This window comes from Pleurodeles waltl, chromosome 10 (assembly GCF_031143425.1).
Source record: "Pleurodeles waltl isolate 20211129_DDA chromosome 10, aPleWal1.hap1.20221129, whole genome shotgun sequence".
In the NCBI taxonomy this organism is placed as follows: domain Eukaryota; kingdom Metazoa; phylum Chordata; class Amphibia; order Caudata; family Salamandridae; genus Pleurodeles; species Pleurodeles waltl.
The window spans coordinates 481,559,720-481,579,009 of NC_090449.1; positions in this window are offsets into that span (position 1 = coordinate 481,559,720).

Consider the following 19,290-nt stretch of genomic DNA (forward strand, 5'->3'; position numbering starts at 1 on the left):
TTTTGGAAAAATTTGCGCTATTTATATTTAAATGACTGCATTTACCATGATGCCTTGGGGCTATTTTCCGCTTAAATGCAAGGCAGTGTGCTCCCTTTTTCTTTTTGGATGTCTAAATGACGGCTCCCGTGAGCCTCTTGCTGACGAGCACTGGCGATGCACCTGTCCGCCTACTGAGTGGTACAAAAACCTGTGAAGACGTTTGGCGGCATTTCAAGCGACCCCTTCAGTTACATACGCTCTCTGCTGATGACGGCCGAAAGCCAGAAACACGTGTCCAGAGATACGGCACTCGCTGCACCTACCTTAGGTGAAAGACTTTCTACAGCGATACGGCACTTGCTGCACCTACTTAGGGTGAATAATTTTTTGAAAAATCCTCGATATTTATATTTAAATGACTGCATTTACCATGATGCCTTGGGGCTATTTTCCGCTTGAATGCAAGGCAGTGTGCTCTCTTTTTCTTTTTGGATATCTAAATGACGGCTCCCGTGAGCATCTTGCTGACGAGCACTGGCGATGCACCTGTGCGCCTACTGAGTGGTACAAAAACCTGTGAAGACGTTTGGCGGTATTTCAAGCGACCCCTTCAGTTACATACGCTCTCTACTGATGATGGCCGAAAGCCAGAAACACGTGTCCAGAGATACGGCACTCGCTGCACCTACCTTAGGTGAAAGACTTTCTACAGCGATACGGCACTTGCTGCACCTACTTAGGGTGAATAATTTTTTGAAAAATCCTCGCTATTTATATTTAAATGACTGCATTTACCATGATGCCTTGGGGCTATTTTCCGCTTGAATGCAAGGCAGTGTGCTCTCTTTTTCTTTTTGGATATCTAAATGACGGCTCCCGTGAGCATCTTGCTGACGAGCACTGGCGATGCACCTGTGCGCCTACTCAGTGGTACAAAAACCTGCGAAGACGTTTGGCTGCATTTCAAGCGACCCCTTCAGTTACATACGCTGTCTACTGATGATGGCCGAAAGCCAGAAACACGTGTCCAGAGATACGGCACTCGCTGCAACTACCTTAGGTGAAAGACTTTCTACAGCGACACGGCACTTGCTGCACCTACTTAGGGTGAATAATTTTTTGAAAAATTCTCGCTATTTATATTTAAATGACTGCATTTACCATGATGCCTTGGGGCTATTTTCCGCTTGAATGCAAGGCAATGTGCTCCCTTTTTCTTTTTGGATGTCTAAATGATGGATCCCGTGAGCCTCATGCTGACGAGCACTGGCGATGCACCTGTGCGCCTACTGAGTGGTACAAAAACCTGTGAAGACGTTTGGCGGCATTTCAAGTGACCCCTTCAGTTACATACGCTCTCTGCTGATGACGGCCGAAAGCCAGAAACACGTGTCCAGGAATACGGCACTCGCTGCACCTACCTTAGGTGAAAGACTTTCTACAGCGATACGGCACTTGCTCCACTTAATTAGGGTGAATAATGTTTTGAAAAATTTGCGCTATTTATATTTAAATGACTGCATTTACCATGATGCCTTGGGGCTATTTTCCCCTTGAATGCAAGGCAGTGTGCTCCCTTTTTCTTTTTGGATGTCTAAATGACGGCTCCCATGAGCCTCTTGCTGACGAGCACTGGCGATGCACCTGTGCGCCTACTGAGTGGTACAAAAACCTGTGAAGACGTTTGGCGGCATTTCAAGCGACCCCTTCAGTTACATACGCTCTCTGCTGATGACGGCCGAAAACCTGAAACACGTGTCCAGAGACACGGCACTCGCTGCACCTACCTTAGGTGAAAGACTTTCTACAGCGATACGGCACTTGCTGCACCTACTTAGGGTGAATAATTTTTTGAAAAATTCTCGCTATTTATATTTAAATGTCTGCATTTACCATGATGCCTTGGGGCTATTTTCCGCTTGAATGCAAGGCACTGTGCTCCCTTTTTCTTTTTGGATGTCTAAATGACGGCTGCCGTGAGCCTCTTGCTGACGAGCACTGGCGATGCACCTGTGCACCTACTGAGTGGTACAAAAACCTGTGAAGACGTTTGGCGGCATTTCAAGCGACCCCTTCAGTTACATACGCTCTCTGCTGATGACGGCTGAAAGCCAGAAACACGTGTCCAGAGATACGGCACTCGCTGCACCTACCTTAGGTGAAAGACTTTCTACAGCGATACGGCACTTGCTGCACCTACTTAGGGTGAATAATTTTTTGAAAAATTCTCGCTATTTATATTTAAATGACTGCATTTACCATGATGCCTTGGGGCTATTTTCCGCTTGAATGCAAGGCAGTGTGCTCCCTTTTTCTTTTTGGATGTCTAAATGACGGCTCCCGTGAGCCTCTTGCTGACGAGCACTGGCGATGCACCTGTGCGTCTACTGAGTGGTACAAAAACCTGTGAAGACGTTTGGCGGCATTTCAAGCGACCCCTTCAGTTACATACGCTCTCTGCTGATGACGGCCGAAAGCCAGAAACACGTGTCCAGAGATACGGCACTCGCTGCACCTACCTTAGGTGAAAGACTTTCTACAGCGATACAGCACTTGCTGCACTTACTTAGGGTGAATAATTTTTGGAAAAATTTGCGCTATTTATATTTAAATGACTGCATTTACCATGATGCCTTGGGGCTATTTTCCGCTTGAATGCAAGGCAGTGTGCTCCCTTTTTCTTTTTGGATGTCTAAATGACGGCTCCCGTGAGCCTCTTGCTGACGAGCACTGGCGATGCACCTGTGCACCTACTGAGTGGTACAAAAACCTGTGAAGACGTTTGGCGGCATTTCAAGCGACCCCTTCAGTTACATACGCTCTCTGCTGATGACGGCCGAAAGCCAGAAACACGTGTCCAGAGATACGGCACTCGCTGCACCTACCTTAGGTGAAAGACTTTCTACAGCGACACAGCACTTGCTGCACCTACTTAGGGTGAATAATTTTTTGAAAAATCCTCGCTATTTATATTTAAATGACTGCATTTACCATGATGCCTTGGGGCTATTTTCCGCTTGAATGCAAGGCAGTGTGCTCTCTTTTTCTTTTTGGATATCTAAATGACGGCTCCCGTGAGCATCTTGCTGACGAGCACTGGCGATGCACCTGTGCGCCTACTGAGTGGTACAAAAACCTGTGAAGACGTTTGGCTGCATTTCAAGCGACCCCTTCAGTTACATACGCTCTCTACTGATGATGGCCGAAAGCCAGAAACACGTGTCCAGAGATACGGCACTCGCTGCACCTACCTTAGGTGAATGACTTTCTACAGCGACACAGCACTTGCTGCACCTACTTAGGGTGACTAATTTTTTGAAAAATTCTCGCTATTTATATTTAAATGACTGCATTTACCATGATGCCTTGGGGCTATTTTCCGCTTGAATGCAAGGCAATGTGCTCCCTTTTTCTTTTTGGATGTCTAAATGACGGATCCCGTGAGCCTCTTGCTGACGAGCACTGGCGATGCACCTGTGCGCCTACTGAGTGGTACAAAAACCTGTGAAGACGTTTGGCGGCATTTCAAGTGACCCCTTCAGTTACATACGCTCTCTGCTGATGACGGCCGAAAGCCAGAAACACGTGTCCAGGAATACGGCACTCGCTGCACCTACCTTAGGTGAAAGACTTTCTACAGCGATACGGCACTTGCTCCACTTAATTAGGGTGAATAATGTTTTGAAAAATTTGCGCTATTTATATTTAAATGACTGCATTTACCATGATGCCTTGGGGCTATTTTCCCCTTGAATGCAAGGCAGTGTGCTCCCTTTTTTTTTTTGGATGTCTAAATGACAGCTCCCATGAGCCTCTTGCTGACGAGCACTGGCGATGCACCTGTGCGCCTACTGAGTGGTACAAAAACCTGTGAAGACGTTTGGCGGCATTTCAAGCGACCCCTTCAGTTACATACGTTCTCTGCTGATGACGGCCGAAAACCTGAAACACGTGTCCAGAGACACGGCACTCGCTGCACCTACCTTAGGTGAAAGACTTTCTACAGCGATACGGCACTTGCTAAACCTACTTAGGGTGAATAATTTTATGAAAAATTCTCGCTATTTATATTTAAATGACTGCATTTACCATAATGCCTTGGGGCTATTTTCCGCTTGAATGCAAGGCAGTGTGCTCCCTTTTTCTTTTTGGATGTCTAAATGACAGCTGCCGTGAGCCTCTTGCTGACGAGCACTGGCGATGCACCTGTGCACCTACTGAGTGGTACAAAAACCTGTGAAGACGTTTGGCGGCATTTCAAGCGACCCCTTCAGTTACATACGCTCTCTGCTGATGACGGCCGAAAGCCAGAAACACGTGTCCAGAGATACGGCACTCGCTGCACCTACCTTAGGTGAAAGACTTTCTACAGCGATACGGCACTTGCTGCACCTACTTAGGGTGAATAATTTTTTGAAAAATTCTCGCTATTTATATTTAAATGACTGCATTTACCATGATGCCTTGGGGCTATTTTACGCTTGAATGCAAGGCAGTGTGCTCCCTTTTTCTTTTTGGATGTCTAAATGACGGCTCCCGTGAGCCTCTTGCTGACGAGCACTGGCGATGCACCTGTGCGTCTACTGAGTGGTACAAAAACCTGTGAAGACGTTTGGCGGCATTTCAAGCGACCCCTTCAGTTACATACGCTCTCTGCTGATGACGGCCGAAAGCCAGAAACACGTGTCCAGAGATACGGCACTCGCTGCACCTACCTTAGGTGAAAGACTTTCTACAGCGATACGGCACTTGCTGCACCTACTTAGGGTGAATAATTTTTTGAAAAATTCTCGCTATTTATATTTAAATGACTGCATTTAACATGATGCCTTGGGGCTATTTTCCGCTTGAATGCAAGGCAGTGTGCTCCCTTTTTCTTTTTGGATGTCTAAATTACGGCTCCCGTGAGCCTCTTGCTGACGAGCACTGGTGATGCACCTGTGTGCCTACTCAGTGGTACAAAAACCTGTGAAGACGTTTGGCGGCATTTCAAGCGACCCCTTCAGTTATATACGCTCTCTGCTGATGACGGCCAAAAGCCAGAAACACGTGTCCAGAGATACGGCACTCGCTGCACCTACCTTAGGTGAAAGACTTTCTACAGCGATACAGCACTTGCTGCTCCTACTTAGGGTGAATAATTTTTGGAAAAATTCTCGCTATATATATTTAAATTACTGCATTTACCATGATGCCTTGGGGCTTTTTTCCACTTGAATGCAAGACAGTGTCCTCCCTTTTTCTTTTTGGATGTCTAAATGACGGCTGCCGTGAGCCTCTTGCTGACGAGCACTGGCGATGCACCTGTGCACCTACTGAGTGGTACAAAAACTTGTGAAGACGTTTGGCGGCATTTCAAGCGACCCCTTCAGTTACAAACGCTCTCTGCTGATGATGGCCAAATGCCAGAAACACGTGTCCAGAGATACGGCACTCGCTGCACCTACCTTAGGTGAAAGACTTTTTACAGAGATACGGCACTTGCTGCACCTACTTAGGGTGAATAATTTTTTGAAAAATTCTCGCTATTTATATTTAAATGACTGCATTTACCATGATGCCTTGGGGCTATTTTCCGCTTGAATGCAAGGCAGTGTGCTCCCTTTTTCTTTTTGGATGTCTAAATGACGGCTCCCGTGAGCCTCTTGCTGACGAGCACTGGCGATGCACCTGTGCGTCTACTGAGTGGTACAAAAACCTGTGAAGACGTTTGGCGGCATTTCAAGCGACCCCTTCAGTTACATACGCTCTCTGCTGATGACGGCCGAAAGCCAGAAACACGTGTCCAGAGATACGGCACTCGCTGCACCTACCTTAGGTGAAAGACTTTCTACAGCGATACGACACTTGCTGCACCTACTTAGGGTGAATAATTTTTTGAAAAGTTTGTGCTCTTTATATTTAAATGACTGCATTTACCATGATGCCTTGGGGCTATTTTCCGCTTGAATGCAAGACAGTGTGCTCCCTTTTTCTTTTTGGATGTCTAAATAACGGCTCCCGTGAGCCTCTTGCTGACGAGCACTGGCGATGCACCTGTGCGCCTACTGAGTGGTCCAACAAACCTGTGAAGACGTTTGGCGGCATTTCAAGCGACCCCTTCAGTTACATACGCTCTCTGCTGATGACGGCCGAAACCCAGAAACACGTGTCCAGAGATACGGCACTCGCTGCACCTACCTTAGGTGAAAGACTTTCTACAGCGATACAGCACTTGCTGCACCTACTTAGGGTGAATAATTTTTTGAAAAATTCTCGCTATTTATATTTAAATGACTGCATTTAACATGATGCCTTGGGGCTATTTTCCGCTTGAATGCAAGGCAGTGTGCTCCCTTTTTCTTTTTGGATGTCTAAATTACGGCTCCCGTGAGCCTCTTGCTGACGAGCACTGGTGATGCACCTGTGTGCCTACTGAGTGGTACAAAAACCTGTGAAGACGTTTGGCGGCATTTCATGCGACCCCTTCAGTTACATACGCTCTCTGCTGATGACGGCCGAAAGGCAGAAACACGTGTCCAGAGATACGGCACTCGCTGCACCTACCTTAGGTGAAAGACTTTCTACAGCGATACAGCACTTGCTGCACCTACTTAGGGTAAATAATTTTTTGAAAAATTCTCGCTATTTATATTTAAATGACTGCATTTACCATGATGCCTTGGGGCTATTTTCCGCTTGAATGCAAGACAGTGTGCTCCCTTTTTATTTTTGGATGTCTAAATGACGGCTGCCGTGAGCCTCTTGCTGACGAGCACTGGCGATGCACCTGTGCACCTACTGAGTGGTACAAAAACCTGTGAAGACGTTTGGCGGCATTTCAAGCGACCCCTTCAGTTACATACGCTCTCTGCTGATGATGGCCGAAAGCCAGAAACACGTGTCCAGAGATACGGCACTCGCTGCACCTACCTTCGGTGAAAGACTTTCTACAGCGATACGGCACTTGCTGCACCTAATTAGGGTGAATACGTTTTTGAAAAATTCTCGCTATTTATATTTAAATGACTGCATTTACCATGATGCCTTGGGGCTATTTTCCGCTTGAATGCAAGGCAGTGTGCTCCCTTTTTCTTTTTGGATGTCTAAATGACGGCTCCCGTGAGCCTCTTGCTGACGAGCACTGGCGATGCACCTGTGCGTCTACTGAGTGGTACAAAAACCTGTGAAGACGTTTGGCGGCATTTCAAGCGACCTCTTCAGTTACATACTCTCTCTGCTGATGACGGCCGAAAGCAAGAAACACGTGTCCAGAGATACGACACTCGCTGCACCTACCTTAGGTGAAAGACTTTCTACAGCGATATGGCACTTGCTGCACCTACTTAGGGTGAATAATTTTTTGAAAAATTTGCGCTACTTATATTTAAATGACTGCATTTACCATGATGCCTTTGGGCTATTTTCCGCTTGAATGCAAGGCAGTGTGCTCCCTTTTTCTTTTTGAATGTCTAAATGACGGCTCCCGTGAGTTTCTTGCTGACGAGCACTGGCGATGCACCTGTGCGCCTACTGAGTGATACAAAAACCTGTGAAGACGTTTAGCGGCATTTCAAGCGATCCCTTCAGTTACATACGCTCTCTGCTGATGACGGCCGAAAGCCAGAAACACGTGTCCAGAGATACGGCACTTGCTGCACCTACCTTAGGTGAAAGACTTTCTACAGCGATACGGCACTTGCTGCACCTACTTAGGGTGAGTAATTTTTTGAAAAATCCTCGCTATTTACATTTAAATGACTGCATTTACCATGATGCCTTGGGGCTATTTTCCGCTTGAATGCAAGGCAGTGTGCTCCCTTTTTCTTTTTGGATGTCTAAATGACGGCTCCCGTGAGCCTCTTGCTGACGAGCACTGACGATGCACTTGTGCGCCTACTGAGTGGTACAAAAACCTGTGAAGACGTTTGGTGGCATTTCAAGCGACCCCTTCAGTTACATACTCTCTCTGCTGATGACGGCCGAAAGCCTGAAACACGTGTCCAGAGATACGGCACTCGCTGCACCTACCTTAGGTGAAAGACTTTCTACAGCGATACAGCACTTGCTGCACTTACTTAGGGTGAATAATTTTTGGAAAAATTTGCGCTATTTATATTTAAATGACAGCATTTACCATGATGCCTTGGGGCTATTTTCCGCTTAAATGCAAGGCAGTGTGCTCCCTTTTTCTTTTTGGATGTCTAAATGACGGCTCCCGTGAGCCTCTTGCTGACGAGCACTGGCGATGCACCTGTCCGCCTACTGAGTGGTACAAAAACCTGTGAAGACGTTTGGCGGCATTTCAAGCGACCCCTTCAGTTACATACGCTCTCTGCTGATGACGGCCGAAAGCCAGAAACACGTGTCCAGAGATACGGCACTCGCTGCACCTACCTTAGGTGAAAGACTTTCTACAGCGATACGGCACTTGCTGCACCTACTTAGGGTGAATAATTTTTTGAAAAATCCTCGCTATTTATATTTAAATGACTGCATTTACCATGATGCCTTGGGGCTATTTTCCGCTTGAATGCAAGGCAGTGTGCTCTCTTTTTCTTTTTGGATATCTAAATGACGGCTCCCGTGAGCATCTTGCTGACGAGCACTGGCGATGCACCTGTGCGCCTACTGAGTGGTACAAAAAACTGTGAAGACGTTTGGCGGTATTTCAAGCGACCCCTTCAGTTACATACGCTCTCTACTGATGATGGCCAAAAGCCAGAAACACGTGTCCAGAGATACGGCACTCGCTGCACCTACCTTAGGTGAAAGACTTTCTACAGCGATACGGCACTTGCTGCACCTACTTAGGGTGAATAATTTTTTGAAAAATTCTCGCTATTTATATTTAAATGACTGCATTTACCATGATGCCTTGGGGCTATTTTCCGCTTGAATGCAAGGCAATGTGCTCCCTTTTTCTTTTTGGATGTCTAAATGACGGCTCCCGTGAGCCTCTTGCTGACGAGCACTGGCGATGCACCTGTGCGCCTACTGAGTGGTACAAAAACCTGTGAAGACGTTTGGCGGCATTTCAAGTGACCCCTTCAGTTACATACGCTCTCTGCTGATGACGGCCGAAAGCCAGAAACACGTGTCCAGGAATACGGCACTCGCTGCACCTACCTTAGGTGAAAGACTTTCTACAGCGATACGGCACTTGCTGCACTTAATTAGGGTGAATAATGTTTTGAAAAATTTGCGCTTTTTATATTTAAATGACTGCATTTACCATGATGCCTTGGGGCTATTTTCCCCTTGAATGCAAGGCAGTGTGCTCCCTTTTTCTTTTTGGATGTCTAAATGACGGCTCCCGTGAGCCTCTTGCTGACGAGCACTGGCGATGCACCTGTGCGCCTACTGAGTGGTACAAAAACCTATGAAGACGTTTGGCGGCATTTCAAGCGACCCCTTCAGTTACATACGCTCTCTGCTGATGACGGCCGAAAACCTGAAACACGTGTCCAGAGACACGGCACTCGCTGCACCTACCTTAGGTGAAAGACTTTCTACAGTGATACGGCACTTGCTGCACCTACTTAGGGTGAATAATTTTTTGAAAAATTCTCGCTATTTATATTTAAATGACTGCATTTACCATGATGCCTTGGGGCTATTTTCCGCTTGAATGCAAGGCAGTGTGCTCCCTTTTTCTTTTTGGATGTCTAAATGACGGCTGCCGTGAGCCTCTTGCTGACGAGCACTGGCGATGCACCTGTGCACCTACTGAGTGGTACAAAAACCTGTGAAGACGTTTGGCGGCATTTCAAGCGACCCCTTCAGTTACATACGCTCTCTGCTGATGACGGCCGAAAGCCAGAAACACGTGTCCAGAGATACGGCACTCGCTGCACCTACCTTAGGTGAAAGACTTTCTACAGCGATACGGCACTTGCTGCACCTACTTAGGGTGAATAATTTTTTGAAAAATTCTCGCTATTTATATTTAAATGACTGCATTTACAATGATGCCTTGGGGCTATTTTACGTTTGAATGCAAGGCAGTGTGCTCCCTTTTTCTTTTTGGATGTCTAAATGACGGCTCCCGTGAGCCTCTTGCTGACGAGCACTGGCGATGCACCTGTGCGTCTACTGAGTGGTACAAAAACCTGTGAAGACGTTTGGCGGCATTTCAAGCGACCCCTTCAGTTACATACGCTCTCTGCTGATGACGGCCGAAAGCCAGAAACACGTGTCCAGAGATACGGCACTCGCTGCACCTACCTTAGGTGAAAGACTTTCTACAGCAATACGGCACTTGCTGCACCTACTTAGGGTAAATAATTTTTTGAAAAATTTGCGCTCTTTATATTTAAATGACTGCATTTACCATGATGCCTTGGGACTATTTTCCGCTTGAATGCAAGGCAGTGTGCTCCCTTTTTCTTTTTGGATGTCTAAATGACGGCTCCCGTGAGCCTCTTGCTGACGAGCACTGGCGATGCACCTGTGCGCCTACTGAGTGGTCCAAAAACCTGTGAAGACGTTTGGCGGCATTTCAAGTGACCCCTTCAGTTACATACGCTTTCTGCTGATGACGGCCGAAAGCCAGAAACACGTGTCCAGAGATACAGCACTCGCTGCACCTACCTTAGGTGAAAGACTTTCTACAGCGATACAGCACTTGCTGCACCTACTTAGGGTGAATAATTTTTTGAAAAATTCTCGCTATTTATATTTAAATGACTGCATTTAACATGATGCCTTGGGGCTATTTTCCGCTTGAATGCAAGGCAGTGTGCTCCCTTTTTCTTTTTGGATGTCTAAATTACGGCTCCTGTGAGCCTCTTGCTGACGAGCACTGGTGATGCACCTGTGTGCCTACTCAGTGGTACAAAAACCTGTGAAGACGTTTGGCGGCATTTCAAGCAACCCCTTCAGTTACATACGCTCTCTGCTGATGACGGCCAAAAGCCAGAAACACGTGTCCAGAGATACGGCACTCGCTGCACCTACCTTAGGTGAAAGACTTTCTACAGCGATACAGCACTTGCTGCACCTACTTAGGGTGAATAATTTTTTGAAAAATTCTCGCTATTTATATTTAAACTGCATTTACCATGATGCCTTGGGGCTATTTTTCACTTGAATGCAAGACAGTGTGCTCCCTTTTTTTTTTGGATGTCTAAATGACGGCTGCCGTGAGCCTCTTGCTGACGAGCACTGGCGATGCACCTGTGCACCTACTGAGTGGTACAAAAACCTGTGAACACGTTTGGCGGCATTTCAAGCGACCCCTTCAGTTACATACGCTCTCTGCTGATGACGGCCGAAAGCCAGAAACACGTGTCCAGAGATACGGCACTCGCTGCACCTACCTTAGGTGAAAGACTTTCTACAGCGATACGGCACTTGCTGCACCTACTTAGGGTGAATAATTTTTTGAAAAATTCTCGCTATTTATATTTAAATGACTGCATTTACCATGATGCCTTGGGGCTATTTTCCGCTTGAATGCAAGGCAGTGTGCTCCCTTTTTCTTTTTGGATGTCTAAATGACGGCTCCCGTGAGCCTCTTCCTGACGATCGCTGGCGATTCACCTGTCCGTCTACTGAGTGGTACAAAAACCTGTGAAGACGTTTGGCGGCATTTCAAGCGACCCCTTCAGTTACATACGCTCTCTGCTGATGACGGCCGAAAGCCAGAAACACGTGTCCAGAGATACGGCACTCGCTGCACCTACCTTAGGTGAAAGACTTTCTACAGCGATACGGCACTTGCTGCACCTACTTAGGGTGAATAATTATTTGAAAAATTTGCGCTCTTTATATTTAAATGACTGCATTTACCATGATGCCTTGGGGCTATTTTACGCTTGAATGCAAGGCAGTGTGCTCCCTTTTTCTTTTTGGATGTCTAAATGACGGCTCCCGTGAGCCTCTTGCTGACGAGCACTGGCGATGCACCTGTGCGCCTACTGAGTGGTCCAAAAACCTGTGAAGACGTTTGGCGGCATTTCAAGTGACCCCTTCAGTTACATACGCTCTCTGCTGATGACGGCCGAAAGCCAGAAACACGTGTCCAGAGATACGGCACTCGCTGCACCTACCTTAGGTGAAAGACTTTCTACAGCGATACAGCACTTGCTGCACCTACTTAGGGTGAATAATTTTTTGAAAAATTCTCGCTATTTATATTTAAATGACTGCATTTAACATGATGCCTTGGGGCTATTTTCCGCTTGAATGCAAGGCAGTGTGCTCCCTTTTTCTTTTTGGATGTCTAAATTACGGCTCTTGTGAGCCTCTTGCTGACCAGCACTGGTGATGCACCTGTGTGCCTACTCAGTGGTACAAAAACCTGTGAAGACGTTTGGCGGCATTTCAAGCGACCCCTTCAGTTACATACGCTCTCTGCTGATGACGGCCAAAAGCCAGAAACACGTGTCCAGAGATACGGCACTCGCTGCACCTACCTTAGGTGAAAGACTTTCTACAGCGATACAGCACTTGCTGCTCCTACTTAGGGTGAATAATTTTTGGAAAAATTCTCGCTATATATATTTAAATTACTGCATTTACCATGATGCCTTGGGGCTTTTTTCCACTTGAATGCAAGACAGTGTCCTCCCTTTTTCTTTTTGGATGTCTAAATGACGGCTGCCGTGAGCCTCTTGCTGACGAGCACTGGCGATGCACCTGTGCACCTACTGAGTGGTACAAAAACTTGTGAAGACGTTTGGCGGCATTTCAAGCGACCCTTTCAGTTACATATGCTCTCTGCTGATGATGGCCAAAAGCCAGAAACACGTGTCCAGAGATACGGCACTCGCTGCACCTACCTTAGGTGAAAGACTTTTTACAGAGATACGGCACTTGCTGCACCTACTTAGGGTGAATAATTTTTTGAAAAATTCTCGCTATTTATATTTAAATGACTGCATTTACCATGATGCCTTGGGGCTATTTTCCGCTTGAATGCAAGGCAGTGTGCTCCCTTTTTCTTTTTGGATGTCTAAATGACGGCTCCCGTGAGCCTCTTGCTGACGAGCACTGGCGATGCACCTGTGCGTCTACTGAGTGGTACAAAAACCTGTGAAGACGTTTGGCGGCATTTCAAGCGACCCCTTCAGTTACATACGCTCTCTGCTGATGACGGCCGAAAGCCAGAAACATGTGTCCAGAGATACGGCACTCGCTGCACCTACCTTAGGTGAAAGACTTTCTACAGCGATACGACACTTGCTGCACCTACTTAGGGTGAATAATTTTTTGAAAAGTTTGTGCTCTTTATATTTAAATGACTGCATTTACCATGATGCCTTGGGGCTATTTTCCGCTTGAATGCAAGACAGTGTGCTCCCTTTTTATTTTTGGATGTCTAAATGACGGCTGCCGTGAGCCTCTTGCTGACGAGCACTGGCGATGCACCTGTGCACCTACTGAGTGGTACAAAAACCTGTGAAGACGTTTGGCGGCATTTCAAGCGACCCCTTCAGTTACATACGCTCTCTGCTGATGATGGCCGAAAGCCAGAAACACGTGTCCAGAGATACGGCACTCGCTGCACCTACCTTCGGTGAAAGACTTTCTACAGCGATACAGCACTTGCTGCACCTACTTAGGGTGAATACGTTTTTGAAAAATTCTCGCTATTTATATTTAAATGACTGCATTTACCATGATGCCTTGGGGCTATTTTCCGCTTGAATGCAAGGCAGTGTGCTCCCTTTTTCTTTTTGGATGTCTAAATGACGGCTCCCGTGAGCCTCTTGCTGACGAGCACTGGCGATGCACCTGTGCGTCTACTGAGTGGTACAAAAACCTGTGAAGACGTTTGGCGGCATTTCAAGCGACCTCTTCAGTTACATACTCTCTCTGCTGATGACGGCCGAAAGCCTGAAACACGTGTCCAGAGATACGGCACTCGCTGCACCTACCTTAGGTGAAAGACTTTCTACAGCGATACAGCACTTGCTGCACTTACTTAGGGTGAATAATTTTTGGAAAAATTTGCGCTATTTATATTTAAATGACTGCATTTACCATGATGCCTTGGGGCTATTTTCCGCTTAAATGCAAGGCAGTGTGCTCCCTTTTTCTTTTTGGATGTCTAAATGACGGCTCCCGTGAGCCTCTTGCTGACGAGCACTGGCGATGCACCTGTCTGCCTACTGAGTGGTACAAAAACCTGTGAAGACGTTTGGCGGCATTTCAAGCGACCCCTTCAGTTACATACGCTCTCTGCTGATGACGGCCGAAAGCCAGAAACACGTGTCCAGAGATACGGCACTCGCTGCACCTACCTTAGGTGAAAGACTTTCTACAGCGATACGGCACTTGCTGCACCTACTTAGGGTGAATAATTTTTTGAAAAATCCTCGCTATTTATATTTAAATGACTGCATTTACCATGATGCCTTGGGGCTATTTTCCGCTTGAATGCAAGGCAGTGTGCTCTCTTTTTCTTTTTGGATATCTAAATGACGGCTCCCGTGAGCATCTTGCTGACGAGCACTGGCGATGCACCTGTGCGCCTACTGAGTGGTCCAAAAACCTGTGAAGACGTTTGGCGGCATTTCAAGTGACCCCTTCAGTTACATACGCTTTCTGCTGATGACGGCCGAAAGCCAGAAACACGTGTCCAGAGATACAGCACTCGCTGCACCTACCTTAGGTGAAAGACTTTCTACAGCGATACAGCACTTGCTGCACCTACTTAGGGTGAATAATTTTTTGAAAAATTCTCGCTATTTATATTTAAATGACTGCATTTAACATGATGCCTTGGGGCTATTTTCCGCTTGAATGCAAGGCAGTGTGCTCCCTTTTTCTTTTTGGATGTCTAAATTACGGCTCCTGTGAGCCTCTTGCTGACGAGCACTGGTGATGCACCTGTGTGCCTACTCAGTGGTACAAAAACCTGTGAAGACGTTTGGCGGCATTTCAAGCAACCCCTTCAGTTACATACGCTCTCTGCTGATGACGGCCAAAAGCCAGAAACACGTGTCCAGAGATACGGCACTCGCTGCACCTACCTTAGGTGAAAGACTTTCTACAGCGATACAGCACTTGCTGCACCTACTTAGGGTGAATAATTTTTTGAAAAATTCTCGCTATTTATATTTAAACTGCATTTACCATGATGCCTTGGGGCTATTTTTCACTTGAATGCAAGACAGTGTGCTCCCTTTTTTTTTTGGATGTCTAAATGACGGCTGCCGTGAGCCTCTTGCTGACGAGCACTGGCGATGCACCTGTGCACCTACTGAGTGGTACAAAAACCTGTGAACACGTTTGGCGGCATTTCAAGCGACCCCTTCAGTTACATACGCTCTCTGCTGATGACGGCCGAAAGCCAGAAACACGTGTCCAGAGATACGGCACTCGCTGCACCTACCTTAGGTGAAAGACTTTCTACAGCGATACGGCACTTGCTGCACCTACTTAGGGTGAATAATTTTTTGAAAAATTCTCGCTATTTATATTTAAATGACTGCATTTACCATGATGCCTTGGGGCTATTTTCCGCTTGAATGCAAGGCAGTGTGCTCCCTTTTTCTTTTTGGATGTCTAAATGACGGCTCCCGTGAGCCTCTTCCTGACGATCGCTGGCGATTCACCTGTCCGTCTACTGAGTGGTACAAAAACCTGTGAAGACGTTTGGCGGCATTTCAAGCGACCCCTTCAGTTACATACGCTCTCTGCTGATGACGGCCGAAAGCCAGAAACACGTGTCCAGAGATACGGCACTCGCTGCACCTACCTTAGGTGAAAGACTTTCTACAGCGATACGGCACTTGCTGCACCTACTTAGGGTGAATAATTATTTGAAAAATTTGCGCTCTTTATATTTAAATGACTGCATTTACCATGATGCCTTGGGGCTATTTTACGCTTGAATGCAAGGCAGTGTGCTCCCTTTTTCTTTTTGGATGTCTAAATGACGGCTCCCGTGAGCCTCTTGCTGACGAGCACTGGCGATGCACCTGTGCGCCTACTGAGTGGTCCAAAAACCTGTGAAGACGTTTGGCGGCATTTCAAGTGACCCCTTCAGTTACATACGCTCTCTGCTGATGACGGCCGAAAGCCAGAAACACGTGTCCAGAGATACGGCACTCGCTGCACCTACCTTAGGTGAAAGACTTTCTACAGCGATACAGCACTTGCTGCACCTACTTAGGGTGAATAATTTTTTGAAAAATTCTCGCTATTTATATTTAAATGACTGCATTTAACATGATGCCTTGGGGCTATTTTCCGCTTGAATGCAAGGCAGTGTGCTCCCTTTTTCTTTTTGGATGTCTAAATTACGGCTCTTGTGAGCCTCTTGCTGACCAGCACTGGTGATGCACCTGTGTGCCTACTCAGTGGTACAAAAACCTGTGAAGACGTTTGGCGGCATTTCAAGCGACCCCTTCAGTTACATACGCTCTCTGCTGATGACGGCCAAAAGCCAGAAACACGTGTCCAGAGATACGGCACTCGCTGCACCTACCTTAGGTGAAAGACTTTCTACAGCGATACAGCACTTGCTGCTCCTACTTAGGGTGAATAATTTTTGGAAAAATTCTCGCTATATATATTTAAATTACTGCATTTACCATGATGCCTTGGGGCTTTTTTCCACTTGAATGCAAGACAGTGTCCTCCCTTTTTCTTTTTGGATGTCTAAATGACGGCTGCCGTGAGCCTCTTGCTGACGAGCACTGGCGATGCACCTGTGCACCTACTGAGTGGTACAAAAACTTGTGAAGACGTTTGGCGGCATTTCAAGCGACCCTTTCAGTTACATATGCTCTCTGCTGATGATGGCCAAAAGCCAGAAACACGTGTCCAGAGATACGGCACTCGCTGCACCTACCTTAGGTGAAAGACTTTTTACAGAGATACGGCACTTGCTGCACCTACTTAGGGTGAATAATTTTTTGAAAAATTCTCGCTATTTATATTTAAATGACTGCATTTACCATGATGCCTTGGGGCTATTTTCCGCTTGAATGCAAGGCAGTGTGCTCCCTTTTTCTTTTTGGATGTCTAAATGACGGCTCCCGTGAGCCTCTTGCTGACGAGCACTGGCGATGCACCTGTGCGTCTACTGAGTGGTACAAAAACCTGTGAAGACGTTTGGCGGCATTTCAAGCGACCCCTTCAGTTACATACGCTCTCTGCTGATGACGGCCGAAAGCCAGAAACATGTGTCCAGAGATACGGCACTCGCTGCACCTACCTTAGGTGAAAGACTTTCTACAGCGATACGACACTTGCTGCACCTACTTAGGGTGAATAATTTTTTGAAAAGTTTGTGCTCTTTATATTTAAATGACTGCATTTACCATGATGCCTTGGGGCTATTTTCCGCTTGAATGCAAGACAGTGTGCTCCCTTTTTATTTTTGGATGTCTAAATGACGGCTGCCGTGAGCCTCTTGCTGACGAGCACTGGCGATGCACCTGTGCACCTACTGAGTGGTACAAAAACCTGTGAAGACGTTTGGCGGCATTTCAAGCGACCCCTTCAGTTACATACGCTCTCTGCTGATGATGGCCGAAAGCCAGAAACACGTGTCCAGAGATACGGCACTCGCTGCACCTACCTTCGGTGAAAGACTTTCTACAGCGATACAGCACTTGCTGCACCTACTTAGGGTGAATACGTTTTTGAAAAATTCTCGCTATTTATATTTAAATGACTGCATTTACCATGATGCCTTGGGGCTATTTTCCGCTTGAATGCAAGGCAGTGTGCTCCCTTTTTCTTTTTGGATGTCTAAATGACGGCTCCCGTGAGCCTCTTGCTGACGAGCACTGGCGATGCACCTGTGCGTCTACTGAGTGGTACAAAAACCTGTGAAGACGTTTGGCGGCATTTCAAGCGACCTCTTCAGTTACATACTCTCTCTGCTGATGACGGCCGAAAGCCTGAAACACGTGTCCAGAGATACGGCACTCGCTGCACCTACCTTAGGTGAAAGACTTTCTACAGCGATACAGCACTTGCTGCACTTACTTAGGGTGAATAATTTTTGGAAAAATTTGCGCTATTTATATTTAAATGACTGCATTTACCATGATGCCTTGGGGCTATTTTCCGCTTAAATGCAAGGCAGTGTGCTCCCTTTTTCTTTTTGGATGTCTAAATGACGGCTCCCGTGAGCCTCTTGCTGACGAGCACTGGCGATGCACCTGTCTGCCTACTGAGTGGTACAAAAACCTGTGAAGACGTTTGGCGGCATTTCAAGCGACCCCTTCAGTTACATACGCTCTCTGCTGATGACGGCCGAAAGCCAGAAACACGTGTCCAGAGATACGGCACTCGCTGCACCTACCTTAGGTGAAAGACTTTCTACAGCGATACGGCACTTGCTGCACCTACTTAGGGTGAATAATTTTTTGAAAAATCCTCGCTATTTATATTTAAATGACTGCATTTACCATGATGCCTTGGGGCTATTTTCCGCTTGAATGCAAGGCAGTGTGCTCTCTTTTTCTTTTTGGATATCTAAATGACGGCTCCCGTGAGCATCTTGCTGACGAGCACTGGCGATGCACCTGTGCGCCTACTGAGTGGTACAAAAAACTGTGAAGACGTTTGGCGGTATTTCAAGCGACCCCTTCAGTTACATACGCTCTCTACTGATGATGGCCGAAAGCCAGAAACACGTGTCCAGAGATACGGCACTCGCTGCACCTACCTTAGGTGAAAGACTTTCTACAGCGATACGGCACTTGCTGCACCTACTTAGGGTGAATAATTTTTTGAAAAATTCTCGCTATTTATATTTAAATGACTGCATTTACCATGATGCCTTGGGGCTATTTTCCGCTTGAATGCAAGGCAATGTGCTCCCTTTTTCTTTTTGGATGTCTAAATGACGGCTCCCGTGAGCCTCTTGCTGACGAGCACTGGCGATGCACCTGTGCGCCTACTGAGTGGTACAAAAACCTGTGAAGACGTTTGGCGGCATTTCAAGTGACCCCTTCAGTTACATACGCTCTCTGCTGATGACGGCCGAAAGCCAGAAACACGTGTCCAGGAATACGGCACTCGCTGCACCTACCTTAGGTGAAAGACTTTCTACAGCGATACGGCACTTGCTGCACTTAATTAGGGTGAATAATGTTTTGAAAAATTTGCGCTATTTATATTTAAATGACTGCATTTACCATGATGCCTTGGGGCTATTTTCCCCTTGAATGCAAGGCAGTGTGCTCCCTTTTTCTTTTTGGATGTCTAAATGACGGCTCCCGTGAGCCTCTTGCTGACGAGCACTGGTGATGCACCTGTGCGCCTACTGAGTGGTACAAAAACCTATGAAGACGTTTGGCGGCATTTCAAGCGACCCCTTCAGTTACATACGCTCTCTGCTGATGACGGCCGAAAACC